The following is an 18441-nucleotide window of genomic DNA, read 5'->3' as shown; positions in this document are numbered from 1 at the left end:
TTAATTACAATTAGCTAATTAAATCTCAGTAACGAAAAATTACTGGCAGCTACTCCAATGTACTGGAAACAACAAGCACTAGGTTTGCTTCACGTAACACCGTTCCTCTTTTTTTAAATCTTGCTGCGTGATAGCTGGGACACCCGGTGTACACATAGCGTGCCCTTCAAAGGAAGACTCGCAACAAGCATTTGCTTGCATCTAGGCAGATATCTGTCACCAAGTCTGTGTTGTAGAACCGATAAATATTTTGCAGGATTTCATGTCGAATGGATGTCATTTACCGTTCAGAAAAAACACTGTACGAGCTCGTATTATCCTCGAAATGCGAGCATCTACATCACCACGGCTCGGCATGCAGTTAACTAAAATATTAAAGAACAGCTCCTGATGAACGTCATCACTACTTGTGTTCCACTGTCTCAGGCACTTTGCACATAGCTGGTCAACCGAGTGCAACCTTTGTATTTCGTGTAATTATTATCGTGTAAGGTCAACATGCTGTCCTACCGGGCTGCGGTGACTGCCGTTGGATGCCGCAAAGCACCTGAAATTACATATAGAAATCAAGCTTTTGTAGACCGTCTGTGCTTGTCTCCACTATTACTGTGAATGGCAGGCATTCAGCTGTTCGTTAGGACCAATTATTAACAAGCCGTTGTTTGAAAAATGGCTACTGACCCCTTCGCTGGACATGATATCAACGAAGTGAGCAATCAAATTTTTCAATAACCTGTACTTATTTTCAAGGCTGTCAAGTGGACCTTCGAGCACGAATGTGCATATGGTTGTATGTTACCGTCGCTCCTCATCATCACTTATCAAACCCCTCCTTTTCTTCTCTTGAGTAAAGAACCTTCCCTCTGAAACGAGTATCAGGGCAGCCTGAGGTCACCGTCACTGCATTTGTTTTAATAAATTCTGCTCACTCTCTTTTCTTCTTGACTCCTTGTATCTATCCTGTGAAACGCCGTTCTGAAAGAAATAAGCTCTTCTCTTGCTTAGAAATTCCGCAATGTGTGCTTAGAGATATTTGGGGAAATTAAGGCCTCGCCACTGGTTGAACAGTACAATGCGTTTAACACCTTCATAAACTGTAGCGATGTCAAGCGCTACCAATGCGGCCGTCTGCTTAGGGCACTGTGCATGTAGTATACGACTATCGAGAATAACATGAGCTTACCATATTGAGCACCCCGGTCTGAAACCAGTCTAGCAAAAGTTCAACACTGTTGCCTTCATAATAACATGCATAATACTAACATGAGAAGCTCCCTCACTCAACATTGCAAAATTTGAAGTTAGACTACTTCCTATAGTGGTATCAAGCATAATGACCCCATTTCGCTAAGCGGCGCTTTAATCTTCTGTATAATATAGACTAACTATTACGTCCCGTGTTTGATCGCCTATAAAAATCGATCACTAAATGGGAACAAAGAAGGGCTTTATAACAACTGGCTTTGACTTCTTTGTAATGTCCAGTAGGTGCATAATAAAAGAGACAACGTGCTACCTTCCGTACGTAATCCTACCTTCACGTGCCTCTATATGACAAAACCGAAAGATGGGCAAGTTCTTTTACGTTCATCGCGAAAGCTTTTCACATAAACAAAAACGACGAACTGTGCAAACGTCATCCCTCGATCGCTCAACCTAAGAAAGAAGGGGTGTTTTTTGGCAGACCACGATAATTTGTTCTACGGCGCTATTACGTTTGTGCGGTTTCCTTGGGGCCACATGGTAAGCCTAGAGCCGAAAAATGGTCTTCGCTGTGCACGTGTGTTGATAGCGGTTCATCGTAGGAGCCCTGTTTGCTATGTTCGATTTATTAAATCTCAGTTTTTCATACCATATATATATGTTATGTATCAGTAAAACGTCAGTTGCGAGTCAGCGCTCTTTCCTGTGTTTCGTCTGTGCGCCCGGTTTCAGTGCGCTGCTTTTCACTATCTACATGACAAGACCAGCTGGTTCGGATATCCTGCACACCAACGTCACTTACATGCAATAAACGAAAGGAAAGGGTCACGAGAAAACAAGGTGACAGACGGGGCTGCTCTCTGTAATACAGCTGCAAAAGCTAATAGAGCAGTTCGTGGACTATAGGCAGTGGCGGCCATATTCGACGTCAAGAGGCGCGTGGTACGTTTATTATTTTCTCAGTCGCATGTGCAAGACGATGTTTCATCTAGTGTGTAAAAATTTTGAACGGTATCTTGATATTCCCAAGTTGTCTGGCACAGGAATAGAGGCGTTGAATGTAATTTAATTCGGGGTTTTTACGTGGCAAAACCACGGTTGAACTTGAGGCACGCCGAAGTGGTGGACTCCGGAATAATTCTAACCAGCAGAGAGGGCTGGGCAAAGATACTTTGCAATGGTATCATGATACGAAACAATGTACTCGGGCAACAAATATTTGAGTTACAAATACAAGAAACTACCGCAAATATAGTAACCGATACGGTACTTTCCATTTTTATCTTAAGATCTTCGATACAATCGCATATTTATGCATCTAATAATCCAGCAGCAAACGCGTATGGCACAAAAAATGTTTGCTCAGAAATTTCTTAACTCCAACCAACTTATTTCATTTGAAAGAAATATTTGTTAGCCTCTCAATACTTTTGTCTTTCCTGCTCAAACTATAATATTTCCATTCCGAAACATTGTACTGGGGTTCGTTTAGCTGGTTAAAGGGACACTAAAGGCAAATACAAAGTTGACGTGGACTGTTAAAATACCATTCCAGAAACCTTGCAATGCCTGTTTCGTGCGAATAAATGACCGTGTTTACAAGAGAGAGAGAGAAAATAACGCGCCATTTCAGTGCTGTGAAGGTGGATTACCAGCGAAGCAGTTTAGCACATGACGCAGAGGTGACACAGAATTTAGATCAAAGGTATGAGCAAATTTTATATCTCTTGAATGATTTATATCTCTTCATTCCAAAGAAAGTCACACACATACACTTTATTTGAATCGGTGGTCTATATCGGCGGCATACATTCGCATGGACGACTACCGCCACCTCGGGGAGCCGAAGGAAACGTGCGAAGGAACCGCCACCCCGCGCATAGTGGACATGGGAGAGCGGAAGGAAACGAGGAACGCAAGGGCTTCGAACGACGACAAAGGGAGGGCGGTGCGAGCGTGCACATGGCCGACATCGGTCGCACAGAGGGGAATCTTTAAAAAACCCTTATCTACCTGAGATTCTACTGATATAGAAAATCGTGCCTATTCATAAATAATCTATTGAAAATGCATATCCAGGTGATGAGACGTAGAATGAAGCGTTTGCGCATGAAATTCGGGAGCTGAGTTTTTGCATGCGCATATCTGTGACGGACAGGAAAACTGCATAGAAACGTAGCCATAGAAAGACTCGCTGTAAAAACATCTTTAATGAGCATAGGATGGCTTGACTTGCATCTGAAGGATCCTAATATCCTTATCGTAATTGAAATCTCCGCACACCCAAACGTGGAGGGGTGGCGCTGCTTACGCCATCACTGCCCTTAGCTACCGTCGGTGAATAAAGCAGCGCCCGACACACGGCGGAAGGGTTTTTTTGCACAAACGCCAACGCGCGGCGATGGTGAAACCGAGCCAAGAGAGAGCGGTGGATTCGACTCTGCAGCTGCTTTTGGTCAAGTGGCGTGGACCGTTCGGGCATCCCGCTGGCGTCACATGAAAGTTCAATTCCCTGCGCATGCAGTTTGTGCGAGTTTAGCGAGCACTACCGGATAATCAAACTACTGATACGGCAAAGCGCGGGCGGCTCACACTCGAGCGAAAACACAGCCGTTCAACCGGCCGCGTCGAATCCAAGGGTAATGTCAATTACTTTTATAGCGTAAGCTGTTATGGGCTCATTCCTATAGCCATTTCGGTTCGCGATGGTGTCCGCCGGCGCCACTGGCGAGCGTAACCGCTATCGCCGGAAATGCGAAAAAAAGTACCCGGTCTCCGCCGCGATCGAACCCAGGCCCACTTGCGCGGGAGTCCGATACTTTACCACTAAACCACGCAAGCGCTTGTTATCAGGCGGCGGAAAAATGCCCGATAAACACGCCCTAGGCAGGCGCGCAGGCGCAGACGACCCGGCCCTCCGCCAGTATGGTGGCGCCATCTAGTTAAGGCGCCTGCAAACACCATGTGCGCAGGCACAGACGACGCGATGCGATTCAGACGAGGTGCGCAATCAACGCGATTCCAGCATCTGCCATATGGTGGCACCATCTAGTTAAGGTGCCTGCAAATGTAGCGTGCGAAGGCGCAGACGACGAGATGCGATTCAGACGAGGCGCGCAATCAACGCGATCCCGATGTGAGATGTGCGTCACGCATTCTCGATACCTCTTCGGTAGACGTTATTGCGTCTCCTCGCAAGCTACGAGCCGCTGCTCAAGAGCGAATCACAGACTTAGTGCGCAGCTACAACCAGGCATCATCGGGCTCAGCAGACTGCTGTGCAGAGAGCGTTACAAGCCGCAGCTCACCGTCGACGCCGGGCGGACAGTTCAGATCGTTCTCAAAACTAGGTGAAGTGACTTTGCGCGAAGACCCTGTTGTGCGTGGTGCCGAAATTGGAGCTACTCTTGAGCCGCTCCACCAGCTTACTTTGTCACTGTGCTGCGTGTGCCACGCAGGCCTGTGACTTTTTTTTTTCTAAATATGAAATACAACTGGACAAGTAGCATTTTCTTTCGTCATATATTGTAATAAATGGTGCTTTTATAACGTGTGGTTGAGTACTAATGACAATTTACATGTGGCGTGCCTTCATCATCGGGCAAGTACTTTAGTGTCACGGGGAAGTCTCTAAAGCCTGTTTCACATGCAATCAAGAAGGCTCGCGATTCTTGCTGCCGTGGCGCAGAAACCTGTTTCGAGCGGCTGGAGCGGCGAGGTTCGAGCAAGTTGGAATAGGTGACCGTAAAATAACGGGGGATTCTTGGATGCGCCGTCTGCTCGCTGTTTCCGGTTCGAGGAAGCGCAGCCGCCGCCACCGCTTCGCCGTTGAAGCATATTGGTGCGCTAGCAGTCCGGCTTTGTCACACTCGAAGATTACCCGGTTGCAGGCGCCTAGCAAAACCATGGTCGGCTGTTCAGCCATTGGCTGCTCAATTTCAAGCGCTAAAGGTAAACTCATGCACACCCGTGAGCAAAAGTATACGGACCAGGGGTTGTACGAAAAAGCCAATTTTTTCCTCTGCCTATGAACGCAACTTGAAATTGAGGACTGCAGCCCAAACTTGACACTGCGAACTTTTCAGTGTAATCATCAATGGGAGTTTATGCTTCTTAATTACGAAGAAATTCCCATTTTCAGCGACCCTGTAGTCCGTATACTTTTGCTCAGGTGTGTACCTAATGTGTTGCAGCATCCCTTGGTGAATCAGCTACGCACAAGCGTCGGCGGCATGACTGCCACTTCCAAAACTGAACCAAAATGAACGTACAGTGGCACTTATCACGCGGCGATGAGCTGTGTAAGGGCCGACACGGAATGATTCCCCAAGATATTTATTTCTCTAACATTGACTCAAGCAACAATAACTATTTCAGTACTCGCATGCACATATAGAGGTATTGTGAAACATTGTTTTACTGTGCAAATTTAAACGGGGCACCGCGATATACATACATAATACTCGTAACCACACAGTACTCACCTTAGTTCCTTGAACACAGATAGAGATAATGCGCAGCCGTAATATGTCGGCGATACGACCATTTCCCCATCTTGTTGATAAAAAATCGAAAACGTCTAACTATGTACCACTTCAAATGAACCTCCAGTTTCGACCAAGAAATGCCATTGACAGCACGCAGTTTTCAAACATTTTCAAAACTTAATTTTCTAATTACGCAAGCCTGCGCCCTTACTGATGATATCGGTTGCAGCGACGATCACAGAGCAGCATGCACCGCTGTAGCCATCGCCTCAGCACCCGATTGTCTAAGTAATGTTTCTATACGCTTGATAAATTATCGGATAACGATAACTTTTCCACCTGTCCGACTGGCCCGCAGGCAGAGCAGTCAGTGACGGTGTGTCCAAGCAACGGCAAAAGTCGTAGAGCTAAACCTCGCAGAAACAAAAAAGGCCACCGAAACGAAAACAAGAGTTCCTTTATGAATAAAAGCGTATCCTTGCCTTTCTTGGCTCGTCATCGTCGCACCCAGAGTGAACTGAAACCTATAAATCACCTGTATAGTAGGTGACCCATAAAACGAGCAGTCGCAGGGAATTGTGGGGCACGCCGTCTGCTAGCAGCTCCCGGTTCGACGGACGACGCGACGGCATCGGCGGCATGCCCGGCGCACGTGTTTTTCTACGCGGTTTCAACTGTGTAAGTGAGCCGTCTATCTCTTTACTTGACGCCGAATTTGACTTCTTGCGCAACCATCTTTAATCTACACGTGCCTTTCTTATCGTCTGGCCTGCGCATGCGTGACAAGAGGATATATATGTGTGTACAATACTTCCTTTGCATTAAACAGTTTTGAGTAGCGCTTGTCCTTGTTTGTCCCTTTCTTGTTTCTGTCTTTTATATTGCGCTGAGTTACTTGTTCAGTTCAACTGTCAGTCGTGCCAAGCTTTCCGTCCGCTTTGTCGACCGTAAATGTCGTACCATTCATGCAGTTGATTTATAGGTTTCAGTTCACTCGGGTGCGACGAGTACGAGCCAAGAAAGGCAAGGATACGCTTTTATTCATAAGGGAACTCTTGTTTTTTTTTTTTTCGGCGGCCTTTTTTATTTCTGCGAGGTTTAGCTAGACTGTACTAGTGTGGGGGAGTGGGTCCAGCGGACGCCTTAGCAAGCGCCGAGGGTGAAGCAAAAAAACGCAGAAAATGTGGCGCCGCTTCCGTCGCCTTATTCTGAATCTCCGGCCAATAAACGTTGGCTCCGGCTGTTTCGGCAGCGCTAATTCGCTGACGTGAGCTCGCGGGCTGAGTAGCTGTCGTCTGCTCGACGCACCGTCGTTTTTGCGTCGTTTGCGTTCTTTCCGCCGCTCTTTTTCCATTTTATTTGTAATAGATCGGTGGGGAATAATCTCAATGTTACCGCCACCGAGTATCAGCCTGTCAAAGCTCCATGCAGCTGCGGTAGGGTCCCCGACGCGACAAGCGTCCGGCCGGCGAGCGGGCCTGCTCATTCAGAAGAAAGTGACGGTGGCGCCACCTGGATTTTCAATAAAAAATGCCTCAGCACAGCGCCCTCGTTGGACCCACTCCCCCAATCTAGTACAGTCTAGTATAGCTCTACGACATTTGCCGTTGCTTGGACACACCGTCACTGACTGCCCTGCCTACGGGTCAGTCAGATAGGTGAAAAAGTTATCGTTATCCGATCATTTATCAAGCCTATAGAAGCATTACTTAGAAAATCGGGTGCTGAGGCGACGGCTACAGCAGTACATGCTGCTCTGTGATCGTGTGCTTGCGATGTAGTGCATGTTAAGAACTCCAGGCGGTTAAGATTAATCCGGAGCCCTCCACTACGGCGTGCCTTATGATCAGAACTGGTTTTAGCTCGTAAAACCCCAGAAAGAAGAACGCACTGCAAGCGCATCAGTGGACTTCAACGGCGAAGCGGTGGCGGTGGCTGCGCTGACTCGATCCGGCGCATCCCAGAATTCCTCGCTATTTAACGGGTCACCTATTCCATCGCTGGCGCCAGGGGCAGCAGTAGAGTGACCTAGAATATGGGGGAGTGTCCAAAGCGCTGGCTCTGGCGAGGGCCTTTTTCTGTGAACTGCCGCGCCGCGCCGCTGCTGCTCCGGACCAGTGGGCTTTTCGCGCTCGGGAAGCGCGTGGGAAGCGAGGGTCGTCTGCTACGCGCTGTAGTTTTTTGCGTTCATTTTCCACGCAAAGCACTTAAACCCTATTTAACTTCAACAGTGCGGTGCTGCATGGAGCTTACCCATCTTTGAGCGTTGCTTTGTGCTTGGCACCAAGGTAATGCAAAAACTAACGTATCAAACTCATCAGCGCGGCCTAGCTCCGGTGCTAAAGAGTTCGGGAATGGTATTACGGCAACTGTGCGTGCGTAGACACGCGCTAAATGAGCCCGCGCAAGGAAAGAACGTAAAAAAAGATGGGCACGTGGGCACTAGCACCATGCTTGCAAGAATAAGAGTAACGAAAAAAGTAAATTACTCGTGCAGTCAAGTGAAACATACTTACGTGCGTGCAGTGACCGCTTCGCTCACCAACTACGCGCATTTCGCTCATGGTCAGTAGTGGTTTAGAGCCATATGCATATGTATTTATTGATATTTTTTAGCCTCGACAATACTTTATTATGAACAGAGCGCCGTGAGAAGGTGTAGGGAAAGCAAGATAAGGAGCAGAGACGGCCCTAACGCCGCAATATTGTTGGCCTATTTCGCTTCAGAGATAGTGTACACGAACAATTCTTGCTGTACGCTATCTCTTCAATACAAATTTCGTGCTCGATGTACCTTAAGGTTTACCGTGAGCGAAGTTAGTTTCAAATTCAGACATTCGAAAGAAAAGTCATTCCAGCCAATAGGTAAACAAACATAAAAAAGGTGAACAAGTATATATATTTTCTACATTGAAATGAATTGATAGCTACTACTGGCCTAGTTATTTACTCATTTGTTATGCAAAAGTTATTGCAGCAATAGCCTTGTTTTATTAATCTGTGAATCCCCTCTGATATTACTAACATATAACTTCTCATGATATAATAGTTATTGCTTAACGTGTGATTTTTACATAAACTAACAAGCATTAATGGCGCGTGATGATGTTTGTGCTTGCATTATAGTGTGTGGAAATTGTCTTGAAAATTACAATCTTTGATGCACTGCAAATATCGCTATTGATTCTACATATCCCTAAAATAGTTACCTTCAATCAGTAAAACATGAGATGTTTATGCTCTGGTTATTAGTCGTCTCTTTCATTACGTAACTACAAGTACGTAATTATTTATCAGTAAGCATATTTGCTGTGTACGAACCAGCGAGCATACGCAATAAATATTCCTAAAGTTGCTTTCATATTAAAATTCGCTTAGTGTTTGCACTCTTGCAATACAAGAAGGCGAAAGACGAGTTGCACATCCGAAATGGATCACGTTCGTTTTCTGACGTTCGCTCGTTATTATGAAATGAGGCGTACGTACACAATATTGCACTGTTAGCGTTTCATTTATTTTGGTTTGTCTTGTTTTTTGCCGCCGTATATTTCTCGCGTACCCTTTACCTACACGCCGTGGTAGCTTAGTGGCTTTGTTAGGTTGCACTGCTAAGCTCGAGGACGCGGGTTCGATTCCCGGCCACGACGGCTCACATTTCGATGGGGGAGAAATGCATAAAACACCCGTGCCCATAGATATAGGTGCACGTTAAAGAACCCCAGGCGGCCGAAATTACCGGAGCCCTCCAATACGGCGTTTCTCATAGCTATATTGTGAGTTTTGGCTGTAAAACCCCGGAAATTATCATAACTATTATTACCCTTTACCTGTGCTCTCAGTTCTTCATGATATATGAGCAAGTTCGACTCGCTGAGATCGAGATTGGCATTGAACAGGGTCTTATCGTCACACCCACACCATCAGAGGGATTTCTGGCCGAAAAATGCGTGTTTCCACCACGCGTCATATTGTTGTCGTTAATCGCGACGTGAATGCAAGTATGTCAAGTTACTAATGCCATAACCCATCAGTCATCTTAGTCACACATTTGTGCCTTTCCATGCTATGCTTTGGAATATATACCAAGTGAACGAGACGCGAGAGTTACGCGGTTTGTATTTATTTTTGGTACCGCGGCCCCACCGACGGACACATAACGCTTCTCAAGAGCCTGTTAAGGATTTCGCCTTAATAATGAAACAGCAGAGCGCGGGAGGCAGTCTTGTAAAACAAATCGAATGCATGAAATAAAAGAGAGGGACCGACAGGGTGTAAAAGCGTTAGCATGAGCTAGCCATATCTTCCAGGTTCTCCTGGTTCTCATCGCGATCTCCAGCTTATTTTCTTCTGCAGCACGTTCACGTTGCTCATTCCACGCATAACTAAACGAAGTAAGCGCGCGGAATGCGTTACTCCAACAGCCAGCGCGGACCAAGCGAGCTAGAAGGAAATAGACAAAATACCCGTATTCACAGCCGGCAAACGCGTTCTCTGTGCGGTGGGTCGCTGCGGTATTACCTTGCGGTGACGTGGTACTTTATATATCCCAAATAATTGCGATGTTGGATATTAGCAACCAAAACATCAGGCTCGTAGCAGACGCCCGCCACCTTGGCGCGGCTTCCGCAGCGGAGAAATCCCGCGATGATGATGATGATGATGATTTATTGGCATCCCCTTTGAAACGGGGTGGCGACAAATAGTCACCTAGCCTGCTTGATTTAATCAGGTATACTACACATGTTCTTTATCTAGCATTTTTGTATACCTTTTTCAAAAATTTAGCTTGTACCGCTGCCTATGGTATGGTTGTACCGCGGGTCCGGTACAGCAGCGCCGCGGCGCGGGAGTTCACACAAAAAGTTGCTCGCTCCTGCCATGCATTCGCGCGGCGCTTTGGACACTCTCCCATATTCTAGGTCACTCTAGCAGCAGCGCGGCAGCACCACTTCCGGACCAATGACGGCCCGCAATGACGTGACCAGTGGAGGAGTAGTGCGGGAAAGCCGGCGCATTGGACGATATTCGCAGCGGTGGAAAATGCGCGGCGGCAATACATGTGAAACGAAGCCTCGCGAAATAAGGTGCCTCGATGCCAGCGCCACCGTTCAGAGTGGAGACAACTCCGCTGGCGCCGCCATATTGAATCACGCGAGCTCAGACTCAGCTACGCTTGCGTTCATAAATAGTGTTAGCCGCGGCGCGCTTCCAAGTGATTTGCCTTGATGAGTATTTTTTTATCGGTATCGCATCTGCACATCCTCATAACGAATAGCCGTTAACTCTTCGAGGGTCGAAGACGTAAATGTATGGGGCCTGGAACATGTCCCAAGTTGCCTAATTCAATTACATTTGATATGCCGTGTGTATGTTTGAAAGACGCACCATTTTTTAGCGCTTTGTTGCTCGCTATATAAGGTTTGCGACCACCTGAGTATGGAAGTCATCTTTATATTACGCTGTTGTACTGTTGGTTTAGACGTCACGCCTCTTTTACCGTACCCAGCCACTCGCGTACAGCGGTTAGTTTCACTGGCGTTGCGCGTGCTCTTTGCGTTGGTTGCAATATCTACGCGCAATTTTCCTTTGTTTTTGCGCACAAAACTGTGTGCTGACAGGACTAAGCTGTTGTAAAATAACTGCGATGTGAAAAGGTTTAATTAGTGCTGTAGAGAACCATGTAACGCAACATGTCTGTGTCAATCTTGCGTACTATACACAAGAAACCAAACGATGCACAAAATACATATACTTATTAATGTCTGGCACAGTCAATCACGAAAGAGATGTACATGAAAAAGGATATGTATAGTGTGGCGCCTGCAGGTTATGTTAGGTAGGCTCGACACACACAAAGCAGGATGGGGAGTTTTTTTTTATTCATTACCTAGGGGGGGGGGGGGGGGGCATTTCAAGTGAGTACATCAACTTTATTACAAACAAAATAAATAGAAAACAAGAATACCAACAAGAAAACGCCACCGCGGGTAATACTAATCAAGATATCCAGCCAGAATGCATCAGCCACCAATCGCATACATCACATCATCCAAACACATCTGTAGCGAGTACAGAACATTTTATTACATAACCATTAGAACACTGATGTTAACGGCATTGAAAAAATAAACAACACTGCATACATATCGCGTACAAAAACCGTAAATGAAACTAAGACAGCCAAATACAAATTAGCAATGTTTTCACTTCGAAAATAGTCCATGATGTATAGAGATGCAACAGGCCTTTCTCCTGCAGTGGACTCAAACATGCTGATGGCGACGATAATGTAATGTGTGGTGTAACCTGCAAAGCAAGTCACTTTACGGCAAGTTGACGCCAGCCACAGTCTTGCTGCCATAAACATCGTCTGAATCATCAGGCTCGTTTAGCCAGCGCAGGTGGATACGCAGTCGCATGACGACAAAACAGCACATCAATTTTCGCATTACGCTTGGGTGTTCAGTGCGCTGTCGATTTCCCTCGTACTGGTCCTCTTCAATATGTTTCTAAGTACAAGTAAATCAACAAAAGTGATTATTGACTTTTAAATTGATATGAAAAGGTGCATTGTAAAAAAAGAGAACCCATTAGAGTGCTTAAAAATAAATTTTTGCAGAAGTAACGCTGTATTACTTCGCCTCACACGTTTCGCAGAAATGCACAGGCTACAACAGACACCATGCCAGAAAGCGCCGAAACATTTTGGTCCCATGATGCCTCTTAACTCTACTACACCTGGGCATACCGTGCACAGGCATTTAAAGACCGTCACAGTACCCACTGCGATCGGGAATGAGCACGAATGACCATCGGCTTACGAACACCACGCTACAAATATATAAAAGTCTAAAAAATCAGCTTTGTAATGTAACACCCGGAGATCCGCAAGATATCTGCTCAGAAATCAGAGAAAATCACAATGCTTCGCTTTCCACGTACACAACTCCCCAGACGAAGCACTGCGTTCTTTAGTCACAAATAACCAGTACCCAAAAAAAGAAAAGAAAGAAAAAGAAGAGACACGCACGATGTGTGCCTCCCGTTAAAAAGTAAAATAGGTGGTGTACGTGACGATTCGTAGGTAATGTAAGTCTATTTCGCGGCTAAGCATCTTCGTCAGTCCTTAAAGTCACGGTGTTACTCGCATAGACTGCGCCGATCAAAACGAAAAAAGCCTATGCGAAGCGCGCTCGCAAACCACACGCCTCAGACAGCATCGGTGCAGTGCTTAGTTCGTGAGCGAACGTACGTACGTGAGAGGGGATCAAAGAATAGGTTCTTATTTAAATGAAAAACACGGTGCAGTGGACTAAACTTTCTTTACACTTACCTCGCAAATGGAAGAGCTGTCCGTTGCCTTCCAGTGATACCGCTTCACTTGGGCTTCCCATCTCTTCCTTCTCTCTGGGTCCCGGGGGAAGCATAAACAACGAAGCCCTTTACGCGTTGATCCGGCGTACTTGGGCACACAACAGCCCGTCATGTCGACTCGATGCACTTGACAAGCTTGTCAGTCATGCGGCTGAACACTGTCCAGCAAGTAGAAGCGTCAGCGAAGCATCCGCGCGCACTGTGCCCCGAACTAAGCACTGGCGCCAAGCAATCGCAACCGCTCACTGTGGTTCAAGATGGCGTCGCAGCGAGAAAGCGGCGGCGCGGGAGCGGTCAAAGGATGGCACCACCCTGAATGGCGGCGCTGGCATCGAGGCACCCTACCGCGAAAAGCTTCGCAGCGCCGCACCGCTGTTAGTTCCATTGGCTAAATCGCTTGCATGTGAAACAGGCTTAATGGTTGTCCTGCATTTACCTGAATTTCTCCATTACTAAGGCTCTGTTCGCGATAATATTGGCGCCTTAGAGATTCTCGTGCAGTACTCTATCACTTTAGCTTGACCTAATATTTGCCTTTTAGTGTCTCTTTAACATGAAAGCTCTTTATACGCTATGCTTTCAGCGGTTTTTGCTTGTCGCTGATCGGCTTGTCCTCCAGCTAGCGAATCACCTTCTCATTACAAGAGCTGCAACAAGAAGCCTCTGTACCATTCTGAAATAGCGCACAACGGGACGGCGCAACAGAAAACACAGGCCCCTGTGTCCGTTTTCCTTTCTGTTGTGCCGTCCCGATGCGCGCTATTTCAAGATGGTTGCCATGTCAAAATAACAACTAACCCAACATTCAGCTCTTTTAAAGCTTATGTACGATGGCGCAAATGCCACTGCGGAGCTTTACCTCGTCCGTAAATTTCAGACTTCGTAACACACACCACGCAAGAGAAACTTCGATAACGACACTATAGCGGCATCATAATTAGCAGGAACGAGGCCGCACGCATTGGCATACGCAGCTTTGGCGTACGAGCAAGTGTCATGGCACCGACACAACTAAAAGAAACAAGAAAATAAAAAAGCAAAAGGTGGCTGTGCGCCGACGTTTGCGAGCTTGTTTTTGTCGAGTCGTGATGGCGCGAGCGCTACCACGTGACTGCTCCACCAATAGGGACACGCACACCTCATCGCCTGCCTTCGCTGGAGGGCTCTGACGGAAGAATAAAAGAATGTCGCTACCGTTATAATGTTTTGCCGCTGACTCCACCATCTATTGCTTGTGTACTACATGCTCAAAGCCCGTGCCACTAGGTGGGAGATTTATGACTTGTACCTGCAGGGGCGGATTTCACGTGGGAAAAAACTGCTCGCTCAGTTGCGGATAGCGCCTATACGAAGGTGCGTAAGTAAAATGCGAGACGTAGAAGTTTTCTTCATGCAAGGTTGATTCAGTTAAGCAATCTGACGCAGCATCCGCCCTAGCTGATGATTCGTTCTCGCAGCAACTTTCTGCTGTGACTATGAAACTCTGACGACAACTGCTACAGCACTGATTGTGAAAATTGAGGAACCATTTTCGGTTAAGGAAACTAGTGAAACGATTGCTTCAGTAGTCGAGGACATACATTCCTCTATTGATTTTCTTTCGTCGCGGTGTTACTCGTTTCTTTGCACAGTGACCGCTAATCGGGCTGAGCTTACTGGCCTATGTTCACGGGTTGAATCGCTCTCTTGAACAGTGGCTTCCCAAACACAGGTAATTGATAGGATGACCGGGCAGATAAATGATCTCGAACATTATAGTAGAAGATGTAGCATCGAGATTCACGGTCTTCCGGTCAAATCTGATGAAAACTTGCCCTCCTTCTTATGCGATCCCTTCGGCAAGCTAAACATTAGCGATTTTAATTTCGTGGAAATCTCAGCAGTACTGCCATCCAGAGGTGACTGTATTCCACCTATTCTAGAGCAAACTCGGACAACCGCAGTCATGTAGAAATGGCTCGGGGCTGGGAAGCGCCTTCCAGATTTGGTGCAAGATGAAAAAGGTTATCGGCTCTTTTTTGACGATAGCCTGTCTCGGAATAATCGTGAGTCGTTCCGACTGGCAAGGTCTCGGGGCAAATAAAAAGGATTCAAGTTCGTCTGCAGACAGAATGGGAAGGTCCTAGCAAAAAAGTGCGAATACACACCTCATTTACATTAATACGTTCTCGGACCTTGAAAACCTAACATAACAATGTCTGACTCTAGTTTCATGAAATGCTGGGATTTTTCTGAAGCCCGAAGGTTTTTCCAAAAGCACACAGGCAATTCCTTTCAGTGTACTCATGTTAGTAATCGCTGCATGCGGAAACACTGGGCCCACTTTCTTGCGCTAACTGCCCCTTTTCACTGAACTCTTAGCGTATTCGAGCTCACGGAAGTGAACGCTGCATCGAATTCGTTGTCACATTTTTGCTACTATATTACCAAAGGTTTTATTACACTCGTGCACAGGGAAGAGCCGGAGTAATCTTGGTCTTTGTTAAAAATACTTTGACGATTTCTGAAATTAGTATTACTTTTACTCAAGCAGAAGTAGTTGCGTTGCACCTGAGTTCACCTTGGTTGTCCTTAGTTCTTCTCACAATTTACCGCTCTCCATGTTATAACAGACAAATAGTTTTAGCTGAGCTTGATTCCACAATATCGTCACGCTCCCGCGAAGAACATGTGTGCATAATCGGCGATTTGAATATTAACATTCTACACCTCACAGTGGCAATGGTTGCAGATTATCTGGACACTTTATCAAAATGGGGCCTAGAGAACAAAATCCCCAGCCCCACACGTGAAGGAATTCTTACCTGGGCAACTGGGCGACCACATCATCGACCACTGCATCGACCACATAAACATGCGCTCTCAAAACCTGTCTGTGTGGTCTGCGGTGATTGAGGTTAAACTTGCAGATGATTATTTCGTTTGCTGCTCGATAAAGAACGGGTCCAGCCGCTTGGCATCTGTGCACAGCCAACAAAAGATATCAGTACTTGATAATAAGCTTCTAGATGAGCGCATAGAAAAGCGTGAGAATTCTTTAGTCAAGAATGTGTTCCCTGCTCACTTATATGATAGCTTCGTCGAATATTTTCGTGCACACAAAACTGATTCATCACGCATTGTATTAGTTAAGGAACGAAATTTGGAAAATATTTGAATATCAAACGTTTTACTAGAGGCCATTAAAGAGAAAGATCTGCTCTGGGCTCAATAAAGGCGTCTCCTTAGCTGCTCTGAGCTACAAGTGAAATTTAAACACGAACCAAATCGTGTGAATGCCATGATTCGTCTGGCTAAGCGCAACCATTCCCGTGCTGAATTTAATGATGTACCTTTCAACAGCAAGAAAACATGGTCGTTGTTGAATAATCTGAAAGGAAATAGCGCTGCTATTTATAACGATACCTACTTTATCTCACATTAGGAAACGATTTTATCAACCTGTTTTCTCTTGTGTCTGGTATAACTCCGACTCCGACTTTCCTATGCCTCACAGTTTGATGGAATCTGCTTCCCTCCCTGATGTAACCAAAACTGATTAAATGTTTATTCTTTTTAGGCTTAAGTGTAGCAAATATCCCGGTCATGATGGCATCACGGCTTCAGACTTGTGCAGAAACTTGGAATCGATAAAAGGTGTCTTGCTAGCCATTTGAACAGTACACTCTTAGTCAAGTACCGTATAATGTCCGGCACATATGAGCTATATTTTCGTTCCAGCGTTAAGTACTGCATATAAACGGACTTTCAAGCAATATTATGCGTGAAAATGGCTGCGGCGGCAGGCTAGGCCCGCTATATCGGACGCAACGCTTATATGCAGCCTTGCAAATTTGGCGCGCAAAAATCGCGCAGAAGCGTTGAGCGAGCGTTACAAAGCAGAAGCTATAAGGAGCAGTGAGGACAGTGCTTTGAGGGAGAAAGTAAAGCGAAAGGCAAAAGGAAAGAACGAAGAGAAACAAGTCGACGCCTCCGCGTTGGTTTTATGGCGGAGGAGGAGGAAAGGCTGCGCCGACCGGACCGGGAAGGAGCGAGAACATGGCGTATGCCGGCGTACGAGGCGATTGTTTTCGGCGGTAATTATCGTCATATCTTCGTACCGGCGAATTTATGCGAATGTGTTCGTGTTGTGAAGTGATCTGGCCGCGTCGATGAACGCTCTCGGTGATGTCAGTGATGTTCAAATCCACCGTTGTTAGCGGAAATTGCAAAAAAAGCAGTGCAACTTCGACAACTCGTGCGAGTACAACGGCCACACCGGTGATCAGCGGCGGCGGGCCGTCATGTGCGCTGGATCGGCGGGCACAGGAGTGCGTGTTGTAGAGCTGCGAACCCGTGCCTATTTGGTAGGTCGATTTTTACTTCCTATACGCTACGCTTACTTAATGCTTAATTTCTACCATTGCATTATTATGAGCCAGCAGATAACGAATGTCGGTGATTTAAATATCTGAACGTGTAGTACTAATGCGAACACGCGCATTGGAAGTTTTGGTGTGTGAAGTAGTTATAACTGCAGGCGTAGCTCCGTTTAGGCTTCCCCCAATTGTGTGATTGCAGGCGATTTTTTTCTTGCGTAGTCAGGTGTCCATTTGCTGAAACTTCATGCGCGAATTTTCGATATGGCTTGCGTTTTATAGCGGCGCTGGTAATCGTGTGTAGCGTTCTAACCATGAAATGTGCCTTTTTAAAAAATTATTTTGGGTGGCTTCGCGTGATTAATTCATTGCATTTCGTAGTTCCAGTTTGTCGAACGACGGTTATATTTTCAAGAAAAATTTCTGGTGTGTTACGCACTTTCCTCTGTGTAGTGTGTCGATTTGCGTAGATTTCTGGCTTTCCTGTTTAATGCGTCGAGTTCACTAAAATTGAAAGGCTGCTTTAGCTCGAAGCTTGCGTAACGCGACCATAATCAAAATAACTCCGACGACGCAGCAGCTCCGAAGTGACGGTTTGCACTAGCCGCAGGATTTGCCACATTATCTCTTGGAGATAATTAGTACACTCGTCACTTGTAGAAGGGGCGAAGTTCTATGCAACTGGCAAAATTTCAACAACGCGACATGTCACGTCGATTGTAGCAATTTCAAGTTTTATTGCAGACGGAAAAATCTGGTTTTCAGTACTTGCGTCGTTTCACAACGTTATGGGATAAAAGCGCTGCATGCATAGCTAAAAAACTATGAAAGAAGCAAAAGAACATTACAAGTTGGACATTTTGCTTTTGTGTGGTGATTGCTATGTTGTGTTGCTTTGCGACCTTGAAGTACCCACTAGCCCCAAAATAGGCCTTAATAAGACCATTCTTATGAGCTTATGCTTCTCGAGTTATCAAATTTCTGCATTTTCTTTTTATTCTCGCTTAACCGTATTTTCT

The sequence above is a fragment of the Dermacentor silvarum genome, chromosome 3, assembly GCF_013339745.2.
Source record: "Dermacentor silvarum isolate Dsil-2018 chromosome 3, BIME_Dsil_1.4, whole genome shotgun sequence".
In the NCBI taxonomy this organism is placed as follows: Eukaryota; Metazoa; Arthropoda; class Arachnida; order Ixodida; family Ixodidae; genus Dermacentor; species Dermacentor silvarum.
This window is presented reverse-complemented; position numbering follows the sequence as displayed.